A 24,206-nucleotide genomic window follows, 5' to 3' on the forward strand; every position below is an offset into this window, starting at 1 on the left:
TCTCACGTCAAGACAACTTGATAAACTGAGGTATGTAATACTCCGGTCCGGTGCCTGTGTTGTGGTGGAGCTGGGGGTGTGGCGGTGGTGGGGCCGGCTGGAGCAGGAGGTGGCGGGGCCGGCTGGAGCAGGAGGTGGCGGGGCCGGCTGGAGCCACCATGGTGAAGCTGCCGGATGGTATAGTGTCTGAGTGTGGCTTATCTTTCTCTCTGAAAGGTATGTATGGCGAGAGAGACAGAGAGAGAGAGAGAGAGAGAGAGAGAGAGAGAGAGAGAGAGAGAGAGAGAGAGAGAGACAGAGAGAGAGACAGAGAGAGAGAGAGAGAGAGAGAGAGACAGAGACAGAGACAGAGAGAGAGAGAGAGAGAGAGAGAGAGAGAGAGAGAGAGAGAGAGAGAGAGAGAGAGAGAGAGAGAGAGAGAGAGAGAGAGAGAGAGAGAGAGAGAGAGAGAGAGAGAGAGAGAGAGAGAGAGAGAATGACACCACAGGGACTACAGGAACTGGCAAATCACCACCATGAGGAACCAACAAGCATAACTGATGAAGGCGAAAGATGCGTATAACCTTTCCCAAGTGTTTTCCAGGCTCCACCAATAAGCGAGAGGGAGGGTCGTGCATACTGGAACGGAGGTATGTACCAGGTGTGTACCAGGTGTGTACCAGGTGTGTCAGGGGGGCTGCAAGCCTGCTAATTAGTTTTCCTCGCACACCTGCCAATAGCATGAAATAAATGAGCCCCTAATTCCTTCCTTGTATTTCATGATTCATCCGGAAATGTTAAATTTAATTATGTGTATTATTTTATTAATCTGTATCTATAAAATATTGTGTTTAGTCCAAAGGTTGAAGGTCAGATGCTTAGGGCTGGCCTCAACCAAATTTGCATGGTGATTGCTGAAGGGTATGAGCCTAACATCAGTGGTTTGGAGATGGCACAATGTAGTTGATGGTGGCTCTTACACTGGGTCAACCTCTTTAAAAACAAAAATCAAAACAATAATAATTTTTTTTCTTAGAATGTATTAAATCTTATACACTGATATCCTGAAATTTAAACAGATTTCTTCTCATCATAGTTTGGCCATAGTAAGCCAAAGAAATGTCGATATGGGAAAATATAGTCACTTAAAAGGCCCAATAACTGATCGAACCAAGCACCGGGTAGACCCATGCAGCATCGGGTCAGGAACGCAGACTGTCTGCCCAAACAAGACCAGCAGACATCACACAACGTGTCAGCCAACAAACAGGTGCCACGCGTCGCTCTGTAATTGGCAGAGTGATGGGAAACGAGACCAATCAATCAAAACAAAGGTAGCGCCTGTCAGGTGCCGCGGTGAGCTCCGTGGGAGATGAGTCTGCTCCATCACTCGTGAGGGATCACACGTCAATGTGGGTCCCCCACACATGTGAGAAAACAGCGGTGGAATGCAGGCGATGAGTCACAATAACGTGGCTAAAGTATGTTGACCAGACCACACACTAGAAGGTGAAGGGACGACGACGTTTCGGCCCGTCCTGGACCATTCTCAAGTCGACGGTGGTGGAATGATCAGTCTTAGTACCTTTACCGGGTACTTGAGACTCCCAGAGGATCGTTTATAGGTGAAGGGTGTTCGAACTGCATTGTGTGACACATCAGGTAGTCCCCCATTCCGCCCTCATCCCAGCCCGTCCTCCAAACAAAGATCCAAAAGTGATTCCATGCACCCGCCAAACCCCCTGTTTATGAATGAAAAGCGGTTTACACACGACTCACAACTGCCTGACGTTTGAACATATCCGGAACAAGTGTTTCACTGACGAATTGTGTTCGAACCACAACGCTCTAAATGCTTCACCCACGTACTACAAATACAAATAATCACCAACAGAACCTAAACACCTAACCTAACCTAACCTATGCCTATTTATACACAATATGCTAATATATTATAATATTAATTTATACTTGAGAAAATTCCCGTTTTGAATGAACAGCATGTTAAAATATATGAATGCGTCTGTGGGGTTGACCGCTGAATGTAATGGACTTGAGTCGAGGACGGGTTGCTCCTCCAGTCCGGCGTCATCCATAGGAGCCAAGTGCTACCTAATCCATCCGCCAAACTGTTTATGAATTAAAAACGCTTCACATACAACTTGTCCTCAAGCCAGGCTCGTTGAAGTTGCGGTTTGACACAAGACTGATTCATAAATGTTGATATGTATTCAAATAAGTTTCTTCTCATATATCAATTATTGTTATTATTCATTAAAGTCTTATGTACAGTTAGGCCTAGCTTAGGTTATGTGCTAAGCTAGTTATTCGTCTATGAAGCCAGTGGGTGAAGCATATATTGCGCTGCGATTCGAGCAGAGGTCGTCAGTGATCATTGTTTGATATAGGTTCGAACGCGTTCAGAAATGAGTCGTGCGTAAACAGTTGTTATTGATAAACACAGCTGGCTTCAGCCCGTTTTCATCAACAAAGGCTAAATGTTAGTTAACTCAACCGTCAAATTCCCTTCTTTATGAACGAAAAACGGCTTTCATAAGACTCGCATTTAATGTGTGATTGCTTTTCTCGAGCGGGGCTTTGCTGACGCTCGAATCCCACGGCTGTAAATGCTTCACCCACGTACTACAAACACCAACAATTAAAACCCTGGTTTGTGCCTCGGAGAGGCTGCAGGATCCAGTAAGTTCAGTAGAACTTCGGTTTCAACTCCTTTTACCATGTCGGAGCTCAGTCGATTAAGGCAGCGTCTGGGATTCTCTCGGACGCTGGTTCGAATCCTCGTCACGGCCCTTGTGGATTTGTTCATTTAATTACTAAGGCAATCTATAAAACGCCTAACCCAACGTAACCCAACTTAACTATACATAGAACTCTAAAATATATTAATATTCAATTTATATATAAGAAAAACTATCTATAATACACAACTTGTTAAAACTGATGAATGGATCTTTGGGGCTCGGCCATTGCTGAACAGACCTAGCCAAAGGATCGGATGAGCCCGACCCGTTCTCCACAGACAACCCGTCCCCACAGTTGGCTGTTTAAAGCCAGCCCGTCCTCCAAACAAAGATCCAAAAGTGATTCCACGCACCCGCCAAACCCCCTGTTTATGAATGAAAAGCGGTTTACACACGACTCACAACTGCTGATGTTCGAACATATCCGGAACAAGTGCTTCACTGACGAATTTTGTTCGAATCACAACGCTGTAAATGCTTCACCGACGTACTACAAATACAAATAATCGTCAACAGAACCTAAACACCTAACCTATCCTATGCCTATATATACACAATATGTCAATATATTATAATATTAATTTATACTTGAGAAAATTCCTGTTTTGAATGAACAGCAAGTTAAAATTTATGAATGCGTCTGTGGGGGCGACCGCAGGATGTAATGGACTAGAGTCGAGGACGGGTTGGTTACCCAGCCGCGGATGGAACACATGTTGTTAGCAGCGGAAGGAACAGGTGTTAACAGCTTCTGAAGAGGAAACGACACCAACAGCACGGTAGTTATCGCCTAGAGGCAACAGGTCAATTGACCGCCGCCGCACGCTGTCAAGGTGAGTGTTACTGGTTGACTGTTGTGTGTTAAATGTCCGCGGTACTCGGAAGTGTTCCTTCACGTTGACCTGTACCGCTGTGGTAAGTTGCCCGATGGCCTGTACCGCTGTGGTAAGTTGCCTGGTGGCCTGTACCACTGTGGTAAGTTGCCTGGTGACCTGTACCGCTGTGGTAAGTTGCCTGGTGGCCTGTACCACTGTGGTAAGTTGCCTGATGGCCTGTACCACTGTGGTAAGTTGCCTGGTGGCCTGTACCACTGTGGTAAGTTGCCCGGTGGCCCGTACCACTGTGGTAAGTTGCCCGGTGGCCCGTACCACTGTGGTAAGTTTAATGAACTCTTGGACTATTATGGAGCCATATATTCACACATAGCATTACTAGAGTCCATTAAAAATATAAATAATTAGCATGACACTTGATACACTTGACACTTGACACAGTACGTGACACTTGACACAGTACGTGACACTTGACACACAACACGTGACATTCCATCTCCAACATGAAAATGGAGAAGTGACCCCTAATACAGAGGAAGAAAGCAATAAAAAATGGGGCGGGGGGAATAGAGAAATAAGAGAGAGAAAAAAGTCAGAAAGAGACCGAAAACGTAGAAAGGGATGCAGACACAGAGGCAGAATGACAAATAGACTTACGAAATATGACAGACAGGCACCGATCACTATATAACCATTTGGGGCTTACAGGAAGCAGTTCTGACGAAGCTTTCCACTAGTTAAGGAGCTGGGAAGATACGGGGGAAGGCAGTGTAAGTCAGACCTCAGGAGAGACTTTATCTCTCTCTCTCTCTCTCTCTCTCTCTCTCTCTCTCTCTCTCTCTCTCACAGTTCACACACACTGTAGCCAAGCCTCGGGTCATGAAGCCATTGATTGCACCTCATAAACAACTGCCCATAATAACACACGAGGTTGGTCACTGCATGCAACTGGTGTGTGTGTGTGTATAAATACATATATATATGCTTGAATGTATGTATATATTTGTATGTGTAGATTTTATATATATATATATATATATATATATATGTCGTACCTAGTAGCCAGAACTCACTTCTCAGCCTACTATCCAAGGCCCGATTTGCCTAATAAGCCAAGTTTTCCTGAATTAATATATTTACTATAATTTTTTTCTTATGAAATGATAAAGCAACCCTTTTCTCTATGTATGAGGTCAATTTTTTTTTATTGGTGTTAAAATTAACGTAGATATATGACCGAACCTTACCAACCCTACCTAACCTAACCTAACCTATATTTATAGGTAAGGTTAGGTTATGTAGCCAAAAAAAGCTAGGTTAGGTTAGGTTAGGTAGGTTAGGTAGACGAAAAAACATTAATTCATGAAAACTTGGCTTATTAGGCAAATCGGGCCTTGAATAGTAGGCTGAGAAGTGCGTTCTGGCTATTAGGTACGACATATATATATATATATATATATATATATATATATATATATATATATATATATATATATATATACATATTACACGCGTGTCTGTGTGTGTTTGACGTCTTAAAAATGGAGCCAGGCACTTTTCCTTCATAAAAACATATCCGGAGCAGAGAGGGAAAGTGTGTATGTGTTTTTACAATTTGAGATTTTTTTTTTTACTATTTCTGCCTGCAAGATGGAGTTGTTAGCTCTTGGTCCCCACCATTCCGATCGTCAGTTGTGTTTTGTTCTGACTTTCAACCTCTTTCCTTAATCTTATCTGATACTAAATGTTTCTCTCTTCCTCTCTCTCTCCCGCTTTCTCTCCTCTCTTTTTTCTTTTTCTTTTTTTAACTAAGGCTAGAGTTCATAAGGGCTGTCAATTGACGTACCTAGTGAAAATGCAAGCAAGAGCTGTTATCCTACCTCAGCTCATCTGCATATTAACTCATTCGCATCAGTATAGCAACTCATTCCTGCAAGCAACAACACTATTACTTGCGACAAGCAATCCTTTTAGCAACAGCAGAATCCCTCTGTGACCAAAGTAATCCCATCTATTGCTAAGTGTAATCCCATTTATTTGTAAGTGTAATTCCATTTGTTGCTCAGTATAATTCCATTTATTTTATTCAGAGTAATCCCATCTATTGCTCAGCATAATCACATCTATTGCTTAGAGAAAGACCATCTATTGCTCAAAGTAATCGGATCTATTGCTCAGAGAAAGAAAATTTATTAAAGAAAGATGATTTATTCATCGAGAACTATCTATTAGTCCGAGTAAGATCATTTATTAATTCGAGCAATCCCATCTATTAATCCAAAGGTCCAGCTACTATTTACAGTAATCCCATCGATTAATAACGGTAATCCCATGTATTTATGGCGATAATCCCATCCATTAACAACGGTAATGCCATGTAATAATAACGATAATTCAATCCAATGATAACGGAAATTCCATTTATTAATAACGGTAATCCCTTCTGTTAATAGCGGTAATCCCGCGATAAACCAAGCCCTTTAAACCACAATAAATCACGTACTTTAAACCACAATAAACCACGCCCTTTAAACCACAATAAACCAACTTATCATCAAATCATCTACATTTTACAGACGGGTTCTGCACTGTGAATCCGCTCAGATCAGGAAACTAACCAATTAGTCTCTGTATACCCTCGCAGTACCTGCACTAATCACCGCTGCAAACCAATCTATTAACTGCAGCAAAGCAACCCATTAACTGCAACAAAGCAAGCCATTAACCGCAGCAAACTAACCCATTGACCGCAGCAAATTAACTCAACTGCAGCAAATTAACCCATTAACCGCAGCAAGACAACCATTAACCGCAGCAAGACAACCCATTAACCGCAGCAAATCAACCCATTAACCGCAGCAAACCAACCCATTACCCTCAGACAAAAACGACATACGCACACACACACACACACACACACACACACACACACACACACACACACACACACACACACACACACACACGCGCGCGCGCGCGCGCAGGAAACGAAGCCTCACTCACTAACTAGCGTTTCAGCTTTCAAATTACATCCAGAATTGGCCTTTGAAGTCGGTGTAACGATGAAGCCAACTACCTCCGCCTAGACCCCTTCTAATGGCTTTTAAATACGCCGTCTCAGGTCAATATTTGGGATGGAACTGGCCGGCCTTTAATCATGTCGAGTATAGTGACTCAAAGTCACCAGGTATTTGGCCGGATACAAATACACAGACTGTGTATACTGATGTGAATTACGTATGAACAATACGAATAGTCTATTGTGAATATATACACACAATCCAATATATATATAACGTGATCGTGCAGGGCATAAATCACTAAGAACTCTTTATGACCCCGCCAGGATTCGAACCTGGTAATGATATTATAAAAACAGTGGACCTTCTCTAATGCGCGCCTATATTCAGTGTTCATTGCCCCAGAACCGAGCACAACCCCTTGGGTTGTGCTATAGAGCGACCGTCTCGCTTCATGCAGGTCGGCGTTCAATCCCCGACCGTTCAAGTGGTTTGGCTCCATTCCTTTCCCCCGTCCCATTCCTGATCCTTATTCTGATGCATTCCAAGTGTTATGTAGTCATAATGGCTTAGCGCTTTCCTTTGCTAATTCCCTTCTCATACCCCAGTACCCACTCCCCCACCAGTACTCACCTATTTTTACTCACCTAAATGTGCTTGCGGGGGTTGGGTTTAGCTATTTGGTTCCGAATCTCAACTGTCAATCAACTGGTGTACAGGCTCATGAGTCTACTGTGCTCTATCTTATCTACACATGAAACTGTGTATGGAGTCAGCCTCCACCATATCACTGCCTAATGCATTCCATTGTTTTGTTACTCTGACACACCCTTGTTCGTGTTACACCCGTGCAAAATAATTTGCCTTTACACCCTGTCAATTTTCCTCTGAAAATTTTGTAGGTGGTGATCATGTCTTTCCTTACTCTTCTGTCATACAGGGACGTGAGGTTTAGCCCCCGAAGCCTTTCCTTGTAGCTTATATCTCTCAGTTCTGGGACTAGTTCTGGGCTGGAGCTGCATATTCTAGGATTGGTCTGCCATAAGTGGTATACAAGGTCCTGAACGATTCCTTATCAAGTTTCTAAAGGCAGTTCTTATGTTGGCCAATCTGTCATATGCCGCTGATGATATCCTTTTGATGTGGACTTCTAGGGACAGGTTCGGTGTGATATCAACCCCCAGATCTTTCTCTCTATTTGACTCTTGCAGGATTTCATCTCCCCAGTTCTCACCAATTCTCACTCCCCAGTATACACTTCTAAATATGCACTCCCTAAGTACTCAGTTCCCTAGTACACACTCCTCCAGAACACACTCCTCCAGTTCTCATTCCTTCAGTACTCTCTTCCCCAATAGACAATCCTCCAGTACTTGCTCTCCCAGTACTCACACCATATTACGTACTCCCACAATACACACTCCTAGAGTATATGCTCCCCCCCCCCCCACCCCAGTACTCACTCCTCCAATACTCAACCCCCTCCCCCTCCCCCAGTACATTCTCACCCAGAAAATCTAGATTATGTATAGAACAAAAACCAGTTGTGAATTTTGATAAAGAAATATGAATTTATAGAGGCAGGACAGAAGAATTTTTTTACCCTGGGCCCCAGAGAGCTGTGGGCCCCAGGGGGCTGTGGGCCCCAGGGGGCTGTGGGCCCCAGGGGGCTGTGGGCCCTAGGGGGCTGAGGGCCCCAGGCACCGGCCATCAAAGGGAAGGCCGCCACATAGAGAGAGAGTCTGCTGGCAAAGCTGTCATCACTTTCTGAATAAAAAAAACTGAAAAAAGTTCCAAAAACATAAAGGAAATTTTTCGATTTTCGGGGACGGTCATGTTTGGGGTGTTGGGGGCGTATGTTGGGGGTGAGGGAGGGGGATGTTGGGGGCTGAGTAGGTGGTATGTGGAGCGTCCATGTTGGGTGAAGGGGGCGTAGCGTGTAGCCTTATAAATGACCTGAAGCTCCCTGCACTGCCCTGATCACAAAATATAACTAACTACCCAGATGTCCCAATTATCCGGCTGTAATTCATAGGGAGAGAGGGCAGGAAGGGTCATGATGCAGGTCTGGTCTAGAGAGGGGGCGAGGTGGGACATGTGTACTCCAGCGAGTATGTCCTTCTGTGTGTACATGGGTGTGGGTGTCCCACTGTGTGTACAAGGGTGTGGGTGTCCCACTGTGTGTACATGGGTGTGGGTGTCCCACTGTGTGTACATGAGTGTGGGTGTCCCACTGTGTGTACATGGGTGTGGGTGTCCCACTGTGTGTACATGGGTGTGGGTGTCCCACTGTGTGTACATGGGTGTGGGTATCCCATTGTGTGTACATGGGTGTGGGTGTCCCACTGTGTGTACATGATTGTGGGTGTCCCACTGTGTGTACATGAGTGTGGGTATCCCATTGACGCTGAGTCTGGTTGACTCACTCCGCCCCAAGAAAGGAATGGATCTTTGTGTTATCAGAGAAATAAAAACAGATGTTCAGTCATCAACCACATTGGAGCCTGAAAAATAAATATAATCAAGTCTTCAACAGCAACAAGGTAGAGACTGCTGCTATATCAACCTCCCTGGGAACCCTTTTGCCACAGAGAAAGTCGTGTCGAAGCTCTATTGGGCTCCAATAGAATTTCTACTCCTAACTAAAGTGAGGAGACTGTTATTGCCTCCAAGTTGCTTTAACAAGGGGTTAAAAGCATAGGCTCAAAACGAAGGAATAAAACCGGCGATTTTCGTCTCTGATACATTATCAACATCCAGTACATAGTGGTCCAAGCGCCTGACGGGGCTTCGTATTGTTCTCATGGTTATATGACAGGATGTTGTCTAGCATCAACCCGTTCTCTCACTTTATTACAGTCAATATTGTATAGGTTAAGTAATAATTGTAATTATGAAGTAATAAGATGCTTGTCTTAACATACTAAGAAGGTTAGGTGAGGTCGGTGTTTTCTATGAAGCTTTTCAAGGTAAACTAAAATATTTACAATCAATTAATATGTCACATATGCACTTATTAAATAAGCCAATATTGACAGTAAGCAAGTGCGAGAACGGGTTGCACTAGCAAGTATAGGTTCTTTTCCTCCGTCGTCTTCCCACTTATTGTGCCAGAAAGTTCCTGTCTGGGGATTCTATCAGCTTTGTTCCCCGTGTCTTATTTCTTCTCTGGGAATTTCTTAGATTTCTTATCTCTCATGATTAGGAGTATTGCCATCATCTTGTTAGCTATTTCTGCTGCCATGCTAGTTGTGTCATCTTATTCTTGTCTAGGCCTTCATTTGTTGTGTCTAGAAGGTTGGATATCATTGCCTGCTACGATCCTCTAGTTCATTGTTGTTTAGATTCAGTTACTGGGAACGAACGTTCCGAGTAGCACGGGCTATGGAGAGCCCGTAGTGGACTTGTCCTCTTGCCCCTTGCTCTTGTTGTTCATGTGAGGAAGTTTCTGATTCTATTCGTGTCTGCAGTACTAATTATTTTAAAGTTCCTTTCTATTATGATCAAGTGGTACACTATTTGATTGTTTCTCTTTTTGTCCTATATTTTCGTAAGGATCATTTAGAATAATTTGATCTCGGCCACAATTATTTTAGCAAGATCTGCATCCAGAATTCTTTCAATTCTCTCCAGGTTCGAGCCCAAACACTTGGGATGGACAGTAGAGCTACGGTCTCGCTTCATACAAGTCGGCGTTCAATCCCCGACCGTCCAAGTAGTTGGGCACCATTCCTTCCCCCCGCCTCATCAATAATCCTTATCCTGATCCCTTCCCAGTGCTATATAGTCGTAATGGCTTGGCACTTTTTCCCTAATAGTTCCCTTCCCTTCTCCAGGTTCGAATTTTTATGTTCATTTGTGTAAATGGTCTCTTGGTAATCCAGTTTTATCCCATTCTATGTTTATAGTTGCCTGGGTTGATCCAGAGGAGGGGACGTGACATCCTGGCTGGTTGGATGGACCAGTGGATGGTTGGATGGATCAGTGGATGGTTGGATGGATCGGTGGATAGTCGCATGTACTGAAGAATATATATTTTTTTATAACTTTTGTGGTGGATGTAGTGGTGGTGCTCTGGTAACATGGTAGAGGAGATGCAAGTGAAGCAACAGTGCAAGCAAATATTATTGTTGAATAAAGAGATGAGTGGATACAGTGATTGAGAGTTAGCAATGCATATGAGAGAGCGAGGGGAACGGACGTTCACGAGGGGATAGGTTATATAGAAGGGCAGGATAGTTTGTGTGGTCAAAAGAGCGGAAGGAAGAAAAATTGTACTTGTGGATGCAGAGGTCGAAGAGCTGGTAGATGCTGGTTAGGGAGTTCCACAACGGAACTAATGGTAGTAGAAAGGGTAGCAGCGATTGGGAAGGGATTCAAGGGATTGAAAGCCAAAGAGGGGAAATATAGAGGGTGGTGTGTATGTAGAGTTTTTTGCGGTAATGGTTCAGTATATACCTCACGAATCCATGTGGGAAACTCAGCAAAGTCAGAGGGTGCGGAATTTGTTACTTGGGGTGGGGAGGAGGTGGGTGTTACTGGGAGGAAGGTGGATCTCTCTCTCTCAGCTCATTTTCTTTATTTGATATACTATCTACATGTGTCTCCAATATAAAAAAGCTAATTTTTCATAAGAATGGCGATTCACATCACATTTTGAGTTGTAAATAACGTCTGGAAGCAGGTGTAGAAAGATGGGTCTCGATGTAATATCTTTTCAAATGATGATGGGAAGGATGTTTATATTAAGATATAGGAGAGGAAATGGTTGAGGTTCTATATATATATGAGGGGATAGATTTAGAGGGGTGATGGAATGGGAAGATTATAGTTGTGTGGGGGGGGAGAGGTCAGGGAAGAGTAGTTTATGAGGTGTAACAATGGTGGAATGACGAGAATGGAAGGAGGATTGACTGATTGTTGAGGTGAATTGAAAAGAAGTATTTTGATGCAGAAGAATGCATGTGTGTGTATATATATATATGTGGAGTGTTCATGCTTGGGGTGTACATGTGATTTTTTTCTGAGGGGTGTGTACATGCGTGTAGAGTATTTATACATATGTATTGGGTGTGTGTACATATGTGCATGTGTTCATGTGAGAGAGAGAGAGAAATGTAAGTCTAACATGTGCTCGTGGTAGAGAGGCATTTGCGTGTTTGTGCGTGTGAGATAGAAAGGTATTTGCGTGTCTATGCGTGTGAGAGGGAGATTCTGCGTGTCTGTGCGTGTGAGAGGAGGTTCTGCGTGTCTGTGCGTGTGAGAGGGAGGTTCTGCGTGTCTGTGCGTGTGAGAGGCGAATGCTCCTTCAAGATCCGCAGCGACATAAATTACCTCAGCAAAAAATCACTCTCACTTTTGGAAGTGGATGCTCTGAAGGCCAAAGTGACCCTTAACGACCCAAGTATTGAGGTAGTTAGCGGAGGTTAATGAGGCCTGCTGGGACGAGCAGTTGAGGGAGAAGCAGAAGAGGGCAAGGCAGGAGCAAGGAAGAAGAAAGGAGATGGAAGACGGAGTAAAGCAGAGAGAGAGAGAGAGAGAGAACGGATTGGAACGATAATTTTATTTGGCAGAAAGGCAGGCAGGCAGGCAGTCAGGGAAGCAGACAGGTAGGCAAGCAAGCAGGTAGGCAGGCAGGTATGCAGTCAAGCAGGCAGGCAGGCAGGCAGGCAGGCAGGCAGACGCAGAAGGCTGTTGCAGTCAGACAGGCGCCACCTTTGTAATTAGACAGAAAGCAATGGTAACCATCCTGCCTGCAGAACAAGCAGACCAGGTGTACTGAAGTAATTACCCAAGCTTAACGATGGCTTAGGGTAGTTAGGGGTCATTAGTGGTGCATATTCTAATTGACAAGTAAACAATGGGCCGCACTTTTGTTTACATTTATATAATCTTCCTCCTCCTTCTCCTTGTTGTTTTATTGTTAAACATTCGCTACCCGGAACAAAAAGTTCCAAGTAGCACGGGCTATGGTGAGCCCGTATCCTTCTCCTTCTTCTCCTCCTCCTCTTTCGCCTCATCTTCTGAGGCTCCTGATTGCCCTCCTGATCGTCCCCTCAAACAGGGATTTAATTTCCATACATATGAGATTGGTCTTTAATGTCTGGCGTCGCTTTAGTTGTGTCTCGAGAAGGTGTTGTTGTGTCTCTGATTGTGTGCGTGTATGATGCGCGCACACGCACGCACGCACCTGATGGCTGAGTGGACAGCGCTTGAGGTTCGTAGTCCTTATAGGGTCCGGGTTCAATCCCTGGCGGCGGGGGAACAAATGGGTAGAGTTTCTTCTGTCTTGATGTGCACCTGTTCAGCTAGTAGTAAATAGGTACCTGGGAGTTAGACAGCTGCTATGGGCTGCTTCCTGTGTGTGTGTACTCACCTATTTGTACTCGCCTATTTGTGCTTGCGGGGGTTGAGCTTTGGCTCTTTGGTCCCGCCTCTCAATTGTCAATCAACTGGTGTACAGTTGATTGCACACATACAGTTGTGTGTGTTCTGAAAAAAAACAGTTGATTGACAGTTGAGAGGCTGCCCCAAAGAGCCAGAGCTTAACCCCCGCGCACACACACACACACACACACACACACACACACACACACACACACACACACACACACACACACACACACACGCACACACACACGCCACCAGGTGAGTAAACAAAAAGCGGGGTCCAAGAGCTAATAGCTCGATCCTGCAGGCACAAATAGCAAGCACACACACACGCACATATATGGGTCTAGTCCAGAATCAAGATGGACGACAATGTCAAGCAGCATCAGGGAAGATTCCCTGAATCATATCATTATAGTTATCTAACAATAACTCCCTAGAGAGTTAGGCTAGAGGTATGATAACCAAATCAACACAGATTTTGAGAACCAGTTTATTACGTTATAACTGTTAGTTATTATTATAAATGTATATCTAATTGTGGTCAACTTTTCTCAGGTAAAATGAAGATAGCGGATGACCCACACTTAACCCTACAAGATAACAAGGGTCTGGAGGCAGTTTAACTTGACTTCAGTCACAGCTAAGACACTTATATTTTCATTTGTAGTAGTTCTTAGTGCACGGTAGTTTGATCACGTTGCTCCTTAATGATGCAACATTTGCCAAACACCTTCTCCTTCTCATAGTTTTGACCTTATGATCTTGGAGTCATTATTGATTTGCGAGAATGAGGCAACAGATGAGTAATGACCATCTCGCTACGGTTGGTCGCTATAGGATCAATGTATTGCTAAGATCAATATGTTGCAAGGATCAATGTCTCTTTTCTGTCTCTCTCTCTCTCTCTCTCTCTCTATATATATATATATATATATATATATATATATAATATATATATATATATATATATATATATATATATATATTATATATATATATATTATATATATATACCGAGGAATGCCCTGCACATCTCCTTAATTTTGAAAAGCTCTGAATAAGCATAACATGGCAAGAAAGCTTATGGAATGTGAAACTCCTAAATACCTAAACAAAAAATACTCCCAAACTGCATTAGGCCTGGTCGACGACCGGGCCGCGGGGACGCTGAGCCCCGGAAGCACCTCAAGGTAAGCTGAGACTACATAATTCCAAAATTTATTGAGTAACAATGTAAAAATCCTCGTCGTTTAAGAAATTAAATTGGTCTTAAATCAAGACCAATTTCATTCACATTAGGACTTACGGGTCACTATTTTCATTCCAACGAGGCTATTGTAACCGGAAAATAGCGACGTGATATGGGGATATACAGGCTAAGAACAAACAGGAACTGTTCTTTAATGATGTGGGTGACTTGTTCTCCTCTCGTTCTTATGTTAGTTATGTTATTAGTTGCATTTTTATGGGTACAGTCAAGGATTGTGTTCATTCATCCAGCCTCTCGTTCCCCGAGTCAAAAATGTATAGTCTGTCCTATTTCCAATTCTGTTCCTATTTCTTCATTACCCATATTCCCATTTCCATCTACTAAAAACTTATAATGTTTCTATTTATTTCGTCATCACCATCAGGATCATTATACTCATCATTATACCCATAATCACCATCATTGTAATCATCACTACATTCATCATCATCACTCTAAAACCAATTTGATATTTAATTGGTAAGAAAATAGGAATAGAGCTGCCTGGCAGGTGAAAATAGAAATAGGTACTGCTGTTTAGCAGTACGTCTTCCGAGTACTGCTGTTTAGGGAGAAGCCAAGATAACACTGTTATCAGTAGTGAGGGGTGAACTGGGGGAGCCAAGATAACACGCAGGAGATCAGTAGCGAAGAGGAGGAGGAGGAGGACGGGACGGTTGAGTGATAATGAAGCAATAATGTAGTTATGATGAAGACATTTATTATCTTGGAGAAAATAATGACAGAAAAATGACTTGAGTGATTAGGGTCTTGCTAGGTGCTGGTGCAGTGTGTTATGGACGCACGGACGGACAAACAGACAAACAGTGATAGTAAACAGTCTACTTCAAACCATAAACAACAATCAAACAATACAAGAGCAGCTGTGTTTATCCTTGATTAATATATATATTATTCTCGTTCTCTAACACTATTTTTTTTACCGAGAAACAAAAGCTGCCTTTTTTTTCCCTAATGGAATTAGCTTTTTTTGTTAGTGCATAAATTTTTCTTGGGTTTGATTTGCAACTGACAACGTTTTATGGAGTTAATTTTTTTAGCTCTGGCCGGGGGCTTGTCTGTTGGTCAAGCTTAGAGGCGGAGAAAGATAAGGAAGGAATGTAAATAGATACTTTTTTTCTGTATGTGCTTCACCCTCTTTCTCTCTCTTTCTGTCTCTCTCGCCATCTTTCCCTTACTTGTTCTCCCTCCTTCTCTCTGTCTCCCTCTCCTTTCTACCTGTCCCTCTTTCCTTTCTAACTGTCCCTGTCTCTTTTCTCTCTGTCTGTCTCTCTCTCCCTCTCTCTCCCTCATCTCCCTCACCAAAGTGTTGTTATCTAGCGCACAACAACTACACCAGTTAACAAACTCTCACTTCTCCAACGTCTCTCTAAAATATTACCACATTTTTAACTCCAACATTAAAACTCTCGCTGGCATCTCTGGAGTTTATGATAGTCTATGTTGTTGTATTTGTTAGAACAAAGAACAAAAAACGCAGTTCAGCGGAACAAAGAGCGCAGTTCAGCGGAACAAAGAGCGCAGTTCAGCGGAACAAAGAGCGCAGTTCGGCGGAATAAAGAGCGCAGTTCAGCGGAATAAAGAGCGCAGTTCACCAGAACAAAGAGCGCAGTTCAGCATTCCCTTCGTCCACTCCCGAATTGCTAGCCTCATTTTTTCCTCGTCAGGAAAATAGTGGAAATTAATCCCTCTTCCACACACACACACACACACACACACACACACACACACACACACACACACACACACACACACACACACACACACACACACACACACGATACATTTCCACCTCAGAAATACGAGAGAAATATTTCCAGCGCTGTCTAACTGGCATAGGACGACTTGTTTCCCGGGTGTGTTGAAGTTCTCAAGGCTGGATCTGTTACTACCGTAAGGCCCTCAAGAATGAATGTATTGCTTTTAGTTCCTTGAGTATGTACAGAATAACATGTTTCTGTCTACATTAGTTATGCCTGTCCAGTCCACTTTATGTATCTGCCACAACCTGTGCCTCTTCACGTGTTGTGGAAAAGCGCAATATGTGAGGTTCGAGGTCAATGGTCAGCTTCAATATGTTCTCAGTCAATCAGGAGAAGTCTGGGGATTGCCTCCCTTTTTGGGACTAGGTATAAGAGAGAGTAATCCGACAGCTTTTGTTTTTTTAATATAATTCCTGTATTTTGTGATACGGAATTTTCTAGGATAAATCTCAGTGTAGTGAAGGAAAGGAAATAGTAAATTTTCACTGATTGGAAGATATATATATATATATATATATATATATATATATATATATATATATATATATATATATATATATATATATATATATATATATTATAATGGAGCTCCGTATACATGCACAAGTGAAAAAAAATGATGCTAACTAGTGGATAGAGAATATTTTACTTGGGAATAAATCTTCATTTAAATTATATAAGATTGTAAACACTCTGTAAACATTGATATATAAAACTACTGGGATACATCAGCAGAATAAATATTGCACAAGGAATCAACACACACAACTAATCCACTCCAAATAGCCATGGAAATAATTATAAGATGTTGATATATTTTTCAGAGTGATACGATTAAGCTGTCATTGTCACCTCTCTATGCATGACTCTTAATTCAACTTACAATAGAATATTCATATAAACTCTCGCCAACAGACTACAAAATATAATAAAGTGTGTTGCAATGACTTTTGTTAAGGAAAAAGAGTTAAAGTTCCTATATATAGGAAGAGCGACTAGTCAACGTCTGTCCTCGACTATTGACAAGACAGCACTGACTCCATACTGGCGGCGGAGCCTTTAATTCTACTCTTCCAAAGCTTTTCTTTTAAATTGGTTTAATGAGACGTTATTCAAGATCAATTTTAAACTATTTTACTCATGAATGTAAGCGTAATTAACTGCTTAACTTAGCTATTATAACATGACTCAATTCAAAATTAGATGTCCTCTCAAATTGGATCTATATGTGTGTGGCGGAGGTATCAAATCAATGAGTAACGCGGCTCATCTAATATTCCACACCTGAAATGACGCAGTAGTTAATTTATTGCATTAAGTAAAATATTTGTATCTCACCTTAAGTTTAAAAGAAAAATTCTTAATGCATTAAATATCACAAATATATAAATCGATAAGTGTTGGAATATCAACATTAAGTAATAGATAAAAATAGTTAAATCGCAAATGTATGAAAAAAACTATTGATTTGATTTGTATTTCATTAAAAAGTGTTGTATATGCTATGAGCAGTTAGGTTTCTCTCTCTCTCTCTCTCTCTCTCTCTCTCTCTCTCTCTCTCTCTCTCTCTCTTTCTCTCTCAGAAAATTATAAAATTCTTGGAATTCATTTTTGTCTCTTCGCTCTTTAAATGTTTGTTTTCTGGACGACTCTTAAGCTCTTAGTGTGTGTTTATTGTATTTTTTCAGCATCATTGTTCCGTATTGTTGCTTTACTGCACAGTTTTGTATGTTCCTTGTTTTTCTGCTTCGTGGTCGCTCTTTGTTGCACACACACACACACACACACACGCACTCACACACATACACAGCTCCCGGCTGAGTGGAGAGTTAGACAGCTGCTACGGGCTGCTTCCTGGTGTGTGTGTGTGCACGTGTACTCACCTAATTGTACTCACCTAATTGTGCTTGCGGGGGTTGAGCTCTGGCTCTTTGGTCCCGCCTCTCAACCGTCAATCAACTGGTGTACAGATTCCTGAGCCTATTGGGCTCTATCATATCTACATTTGAAACTGTGAATGGAGTCAGCCTCCACCACATCACTTCCTAATGCATTCCATTTGCTAACTACTCTGACACTGAAAAAGTTCTTTCTAACGTCTCTGTGGCTCATTTGGGTACTCAGCTTCCACCTGTGTCCCCTTGTTCGCGTCCCACCAGTGTTGAAAAGTTCGTCCTTGTTTACCCGGTCGATTCCCCTGAGGATTTTGTAGGTTGTGATCATGTCTCCCCTTACTCTTCTGTCTTCCAGTGTCGTGAGGTGCATTTCCCGCAGCCTTTCCTCATAACTCATGCCTCTTAGTTCTGGGACTAGTCTAGTAGCATACCTTTGGACTTTTTCCAGCTTCGTCTTGTGCTTGACAAGGTACGGGCTCCATGCTGGGGCCGCATACTCCAGGATTGGTCTTACATATGTGGTGTACAAGATTCTGAATGATTCCTTACACAGGTTCCTGAACGCCGTTCTGATGTTAGCCAGCCTCGCATATGCCGCAGACGTTATTCTCTTTATGTGGGCTTCAGGAGACAGGTTTGGTGTGATATCAACTCCTAGATCTTTCTCTCTGTCTGTTTCATTAAGTACTTCATCTCCTATTCTGTATCCTGTGCCTGGCCTCCTGTTTCCACTGCCTAGTTTCATTACTTTGCATTTACTCGGGTTGAACTTCAACAGCCATTTGTTGGACCATTCACTCAGTTGTGTGTGTGTGTGTGTGTGTGTGTGTGTGTGTGTGTGTGTGTGTGTGTGTGTGTGTGTGTGTGTTCGTTACAGAGAAATATATGTAGTAGACATAATAGAGGACAAAAAAATTGGTTAGAAAGGCGGGGTCCAAGAGCTAATAGCTCGTTTCTGCAGACACAAATAGTAAATACACGCACGCGAGTGAGTGTCTTTTTCGTTTCATTAATTACTTACTAATGAATTTACTACCATTAATTAATCTGTCACCTGTTCTTTTACCTGATGGCTTAATTGGTCAGACTGACATCCTGGATAGTCGGATGGATCAGTGGATGGTTAGATGGATCAGTGGATGGTTAGATGGATCAGTGGATGATTGGATGGATCAGTGGATGGTTGGATGGATCAGTGGATGGTTGGATGGATCAGTGGATGGTTAGATGGATCAGTGGATGGTTGGATGGATCAGTGGATGGTTGGATGGATCAGTGGATGGTTAGATGGATCAGTGGATGATTGGATGGATCAGTGGATGGTTGGATGGGTCAGTGGATGATTGGATGGATCAGTGGATGGTTGAATGGATCGGTGGATAGTCGTATGTACTGAAGAATATGTATTTTTTTGTAATTAAATAGATGAATTAAAATAGATGATTAAATAGATTTTGAATTAAATAGATGATTAAATAAATTTATTAATGAATGAGTCCATTAATGGATGACGGAATAGATTTATCTATGCATGGATTTATAGGTGAATGAATGAATTTTTGGATGAATAAATGGATGAATGATTGAATGGATTTATTAATTAATGGATTTATAGATGAATGGATTCGTGAATGACTGAGGGAATTTGTGGATGAATAGATGAATAAGAACATAAGAATTAATGAAGCAGCAGAACCCCTATTGGCCCATGCAAGGCCGTTCCAATTCATATTCACCAAAACTCATTCATGTATATGTCTGGCCTGCGCTTGAAACAATTAAGTGATACAACGTCTAGTAAATAACACTGTTTCCAAACTAGTATTTACCCCGGTCTTTGCTTAATCTAAAATTTATCCGATTGATATCCATTGTTGTGTTTTTGAGTTGATATTTTTAATATATTAATATCTCCCTTGTTATGCCAATTTCCTCCACTTGTACACATCCTAAATAATGCTAATTAAGCTTTGTCAATCACTCTTCATGTGGAAGGTTTCTAATTTGTGGAATTAACTTTGTCATCCTACGCTGGATGCGTTCTAATGAATTTGTTTATTCTATAGTACGGGGATCAAAATTGAATTGCATAATCTAAATGGGGCCTAACTGGAGCATGATATAACTGAAGAATAATATCAAGTGTTTTATTCCTAATGCTTCTATAAATAAATCCCATTGTCCTATTTGCCTATTTCGAATATTTGTGTATTTTTTACTTCAAATTGTTACTACTCATGACCCCAGATCCGTTCCGTAATCAGACTTCGGGATCTCAACACCATCCAGCTGATAGCCTGTAGCTCCATCATCATTACCTAGTCTCCTAACCTTACATTTGTCAGTATTAAATTGCATCTGCTATCCTCTCTCTCTCTCTCTCTCTCTCTCTCTCTCTCTCTCTCTCTCTCTCTCTCTCTCTCTCTCTCTCTCTCTCCCAGTTTCCCTATCCTAATTGCCGTAAATTAACTGCACTAAGGCAGTTACTGGCCTCTAATTACCCTCTGCTCCCAGCCACGACGCCCGCCAGTTTAACCCACTAAATGCACCCTAATTGGCTAATTCATTTGCGTTTATAACACCAAAAAGTCAAATGTATCACCATCACAGTTTCCAGAACTACCATCCCCCCACCATCACCACCATCCCCCCTCACTATCACTACCATCACCATCATCACCCCCACCATCACCACTTTTCCTAATATGTAGAAGCAAAAAGAGGTAACTGGGAAAAACTGAACTAGGCGCGGGAGTACCTGATGGACAGAAAACAGAGAATCACAGTGAAAGGTGAGGTTTTGAGTGATTAGGTTTAGAACCATCTACCCGAGATAGTTAGCCTGAACACGTGAGTCTAGGCAGACGAGGCCAAGCTAACGAGGCGTGTAACAACTGATAAGGACTGGCTAAGAATAGTTAAACAAGTGGCTGCTAGAATAAAATCATAACAAGTGTAAGGTAATGAAAATGGGAAAAGGAATAAGAGGACCACAAGGTATCTACACCATAAAGGAGAGGCAACTAAAGGAAGTCGAAGAGAATAAAACAAATCATTTGAGATTGGATGGAGTTCCAGCAACATTCTCTAGAGACACACATAAACATGGTAACATCGGCAGTATATGCATCGCTGGCAAACACTAAAACGTTTTTTTGAAGCCTAAACCAGTCATTCTACGCAGCCTTTGTTCGACAAATGTTGGAGTATGCAGCACCGGCCTGGAGTCTGCACCTTGTGAAACTTAAAATAACAATTGAAAAGGGACAACAGTTGGCGGGTATAGGGTGTATAATAAACAAAATACAAATACTCACAAACACTGCTGACCCACAGTGTGTGATACAACTTCTCACAGCAACACTAGCTTACATACAGCTACACTAGCTTACATACAGCTACACAAACTTACACATAGCTACACAAACTCACAGCTATACAAACTCACATACACCATCACAAACTAACATACTCACAGCTACACAAACTCACATACTCACACCATCACAAACTCACATACTCAGAGCAACACAAACTCGCAAACTCACCTACTCACAGCAACACAAACCTTTAGTTTAAAATGAATGGGTTTTCATTCATGTCAAATAAAACTAACCATCAATAAAAAACATTCATATATAAACCACCCAATGACCCAAATTGTAATTTATGTCAGTTTAACGCTAAAACCTTTAATCTGAAAAGAGAAAGTTAAACCAGTTTCGGATACACCGTCGGTGATTTTGCATACACCAAATTCTGAAAACTTAAACCAGAATACAATATGAAAATTAAATCTATTCGTGATTTATTGTTATTTTTTAATGAAGGCAGTTATTGTATATAAGTTAATCCAGTACTGGAGTTATTTTCTTTATCTTGGGGTTATTAAATGAGAAAAGTTTTGTGTTTTATTTGCGGTGAATTGGGAACACTTAATGGGAATTGTTAAACCAGTTAGCGTTGTATTATTTTGAAGGCGGGTCGATAGGAGAGAACTATTTGATCACTTAATTGGTTGTGTGGTATTCTGTGTGTGTGTGTGTGTGTGTATGTGTGTGTGTGTGTGTGTATGTGTGTGTGTGTGTGTGTGTGTGTGTGTGTGTGTGTGTGTGTGTGTTCACCTAGTTGTGCTTGCGGGGGTTGAGCTCTGCTCTTTGGTCCCGGCTCTCAACTGTCAATCAACTCTAATGTACAGGTTCCTGAGAGTTGAGAGAGAGTTGAGAGGCGAGACCAAAGAACTGAAGCTCAACCCCGGCAAGCCCAACTAGGTGAGAACAATTGAATACACAAACACGCACACATACACTCCTCACGAACCTGTGCACCAGTTGATTGACAGTTAAAAGGCGGGACCAAAGAGCCAGAGCTCAACCCCCGCAAGCACAACTAGGTGAGTACCCCCTCCACACACACACTCACTCACTCACTCAAAAATATCAGGTAAAATTCAAATCCAAAAACAACAGAAGCACCACCGATTCTAAAGTCAAATATCTGTCAAAAACAACTAATATTTCGACTCACCAATGAGGCACAACACCGACAATTGGAAACCCAGAAATTAGGAGCTAAAGCACCACCTTCAAACCCTATTAGGTAAACACATACACATCCGAACACACCCAAGCGCGCACCGAACACATCCGAACACACCCACAAGGAAAAAAAATCTGGCTGGCCCTTTACCAACAATATACATGCAAATCACAACGCTAACGCAGTGGCCTGGGCGGCGTAATCTGGAACTCCCTAATATTACGCCCAAATGAACTTTTAAAGTTTTACAGGTGAGCCCAGGTCTTGGAGGTCAGGAAAGGTCACTAAAGCTCAGGGCAGCTGGGGTGAGAAGAGGGCAAATTAGGGACGTCTGAGAGTTAGGAAAGAAGAGAGGAGGGTGAATGGCAGGTCAGTAAAGGTCACGAGACACTAGTAGATCTTAAGGAAGGTCATAAGACACTAGGAGAGGTCAGAGAAGGTTCAGAGGCACTAGGAAGGGGGTCAGAGTTCCGAGACAGGTCAAGACCTTAGCCTGACCCAATGCTGTGGCCTCTCCCAATGTCCAAAAACACTTTGAAAGGTCACGGCAAGTTAAGAGACAATATAAAAGGTCAGGTAAGATCAAGGGGGGTTTCTGAATCATATGGTAAGAAAAATCTCTAGAAGAGGTCATAAAAAGCTATAAAAATAAATGATAGAATGTGAAGAGCAAGGAAGAGAGAAATAGAGAGAGAGAGAGAGAGAGAGAGAGAGAGAGCAAGAGCGAGAGAGAGAGACAGGGAGAGAGAGAGAGAGAGAGAGAGAGAGAGAGACAGAGACAGAGACAGAGACAGAGAGAGAGAGAGAGAGAGAGAGAGAGAGAGAGAGAGAGAGAGAGAGAGAGAGAGAGAGAGAGAGAGAGAGACAGACAGAGAGAGCGGACGTGTGCGTGAGCAGAAGAGTAAGTGTGAGTGTGAAGCCCTTCCAATATTTCTCACATGAAAAACAAAACAATGAAATATACGTAAACTTTTGTATTTGTTTTTCGTTCTCGTGGACGTGGTGTTTGCTATTCCTTGAGCGTGTTTTTGCCGCTGTTGTTGTTTGCGTGTATAATCAGAACTTTACGTCAAAATCTTTCCGAGGAAATAATGCGCGTCTGTTCGAAAATGGAGGCCAGATGCTTAGGGCAAGTTTCATTAAACATTGCAGGATTAAATGTGATTTTATCGGGAGTGTCATCTGGGGTTCAGGGTCGGTCCAGTTCCCCCCCTGAAGGGCAATACGGCACAATTGCTTCTTCTTGAAGTTCGGATGATGTGAAATCTTTAGTGCTGATTCCATAGACTTTATCATTTGTCTAAAAGATAGATTTTATATTCTATGGGCAACTATTTAGTTACAGTAATAGTCTGTAGGCAACATGGGCACAGTGATAGGGGAGATATAGTGGGAGAGATGGGGTGGGTGTGTGGAATGGGTGATGGAGGGTATTTGAAGAGGGATGTGGGATGGTGTAGATAACGAAGGGAGCGTGACCGTGGGTACTTGGTCGACCCCGGGCACCTCCGGGTACCCAATACCCAGAAATGCATATGCAAGATTTTATGTTTTTGTTTTTCTTATTTTTATTGTTTTAGAAACACGAATATTTCCTCATATTGGATATGAGGAAATGTTTTCACGAGAGACAGAGAAAAATAGAGAGTAATTAAAACAATTACGACGAAGTCCAACACAAGCGCGCGCGTACACACACACACACACACACACACACACACACACGCACACACACACACGCACACACACACA

General features: G+C 42.3%; 1 protein-coding gene across 1 annotated transcript in view; it reads left to right on the forward strand.

Annotated features, from left to right (window-relative positions):
* Positions 1-3,416: 3,416 nt before the first annotated feature.
* The window catches only part of LOC123746099 (uncharacterized), a 171,570-nt gene continuing 150,780 nt past the window's right edge, over positions 3,417-24,206 (forward strand). The window contains exon 1 of the mRNA XM_069314101.1: positions 3,417-3,574. The gene's annotated coding sequence lies outside the window, so the exon portion shown is untranslated. The remainder of the gene's footprint in view (positions 3,575-24,206) is intronic.

The sequence above is a fragment of the Procambarus clarkii genome, chromosome 78, assembly GCF_040958095.1.
Source record: "Procambarus clarkii isolate CNS0578487 chromosome 78, FALCON_Pclarkii_2.0, whole genome shotgun sequence".
Lineage (NCBI taxonomy): Eukaryota > Metazoa > Arthropoda > Malacostraca > Decapoda > Cambaridae > Procambarus > Procambarus clarkii.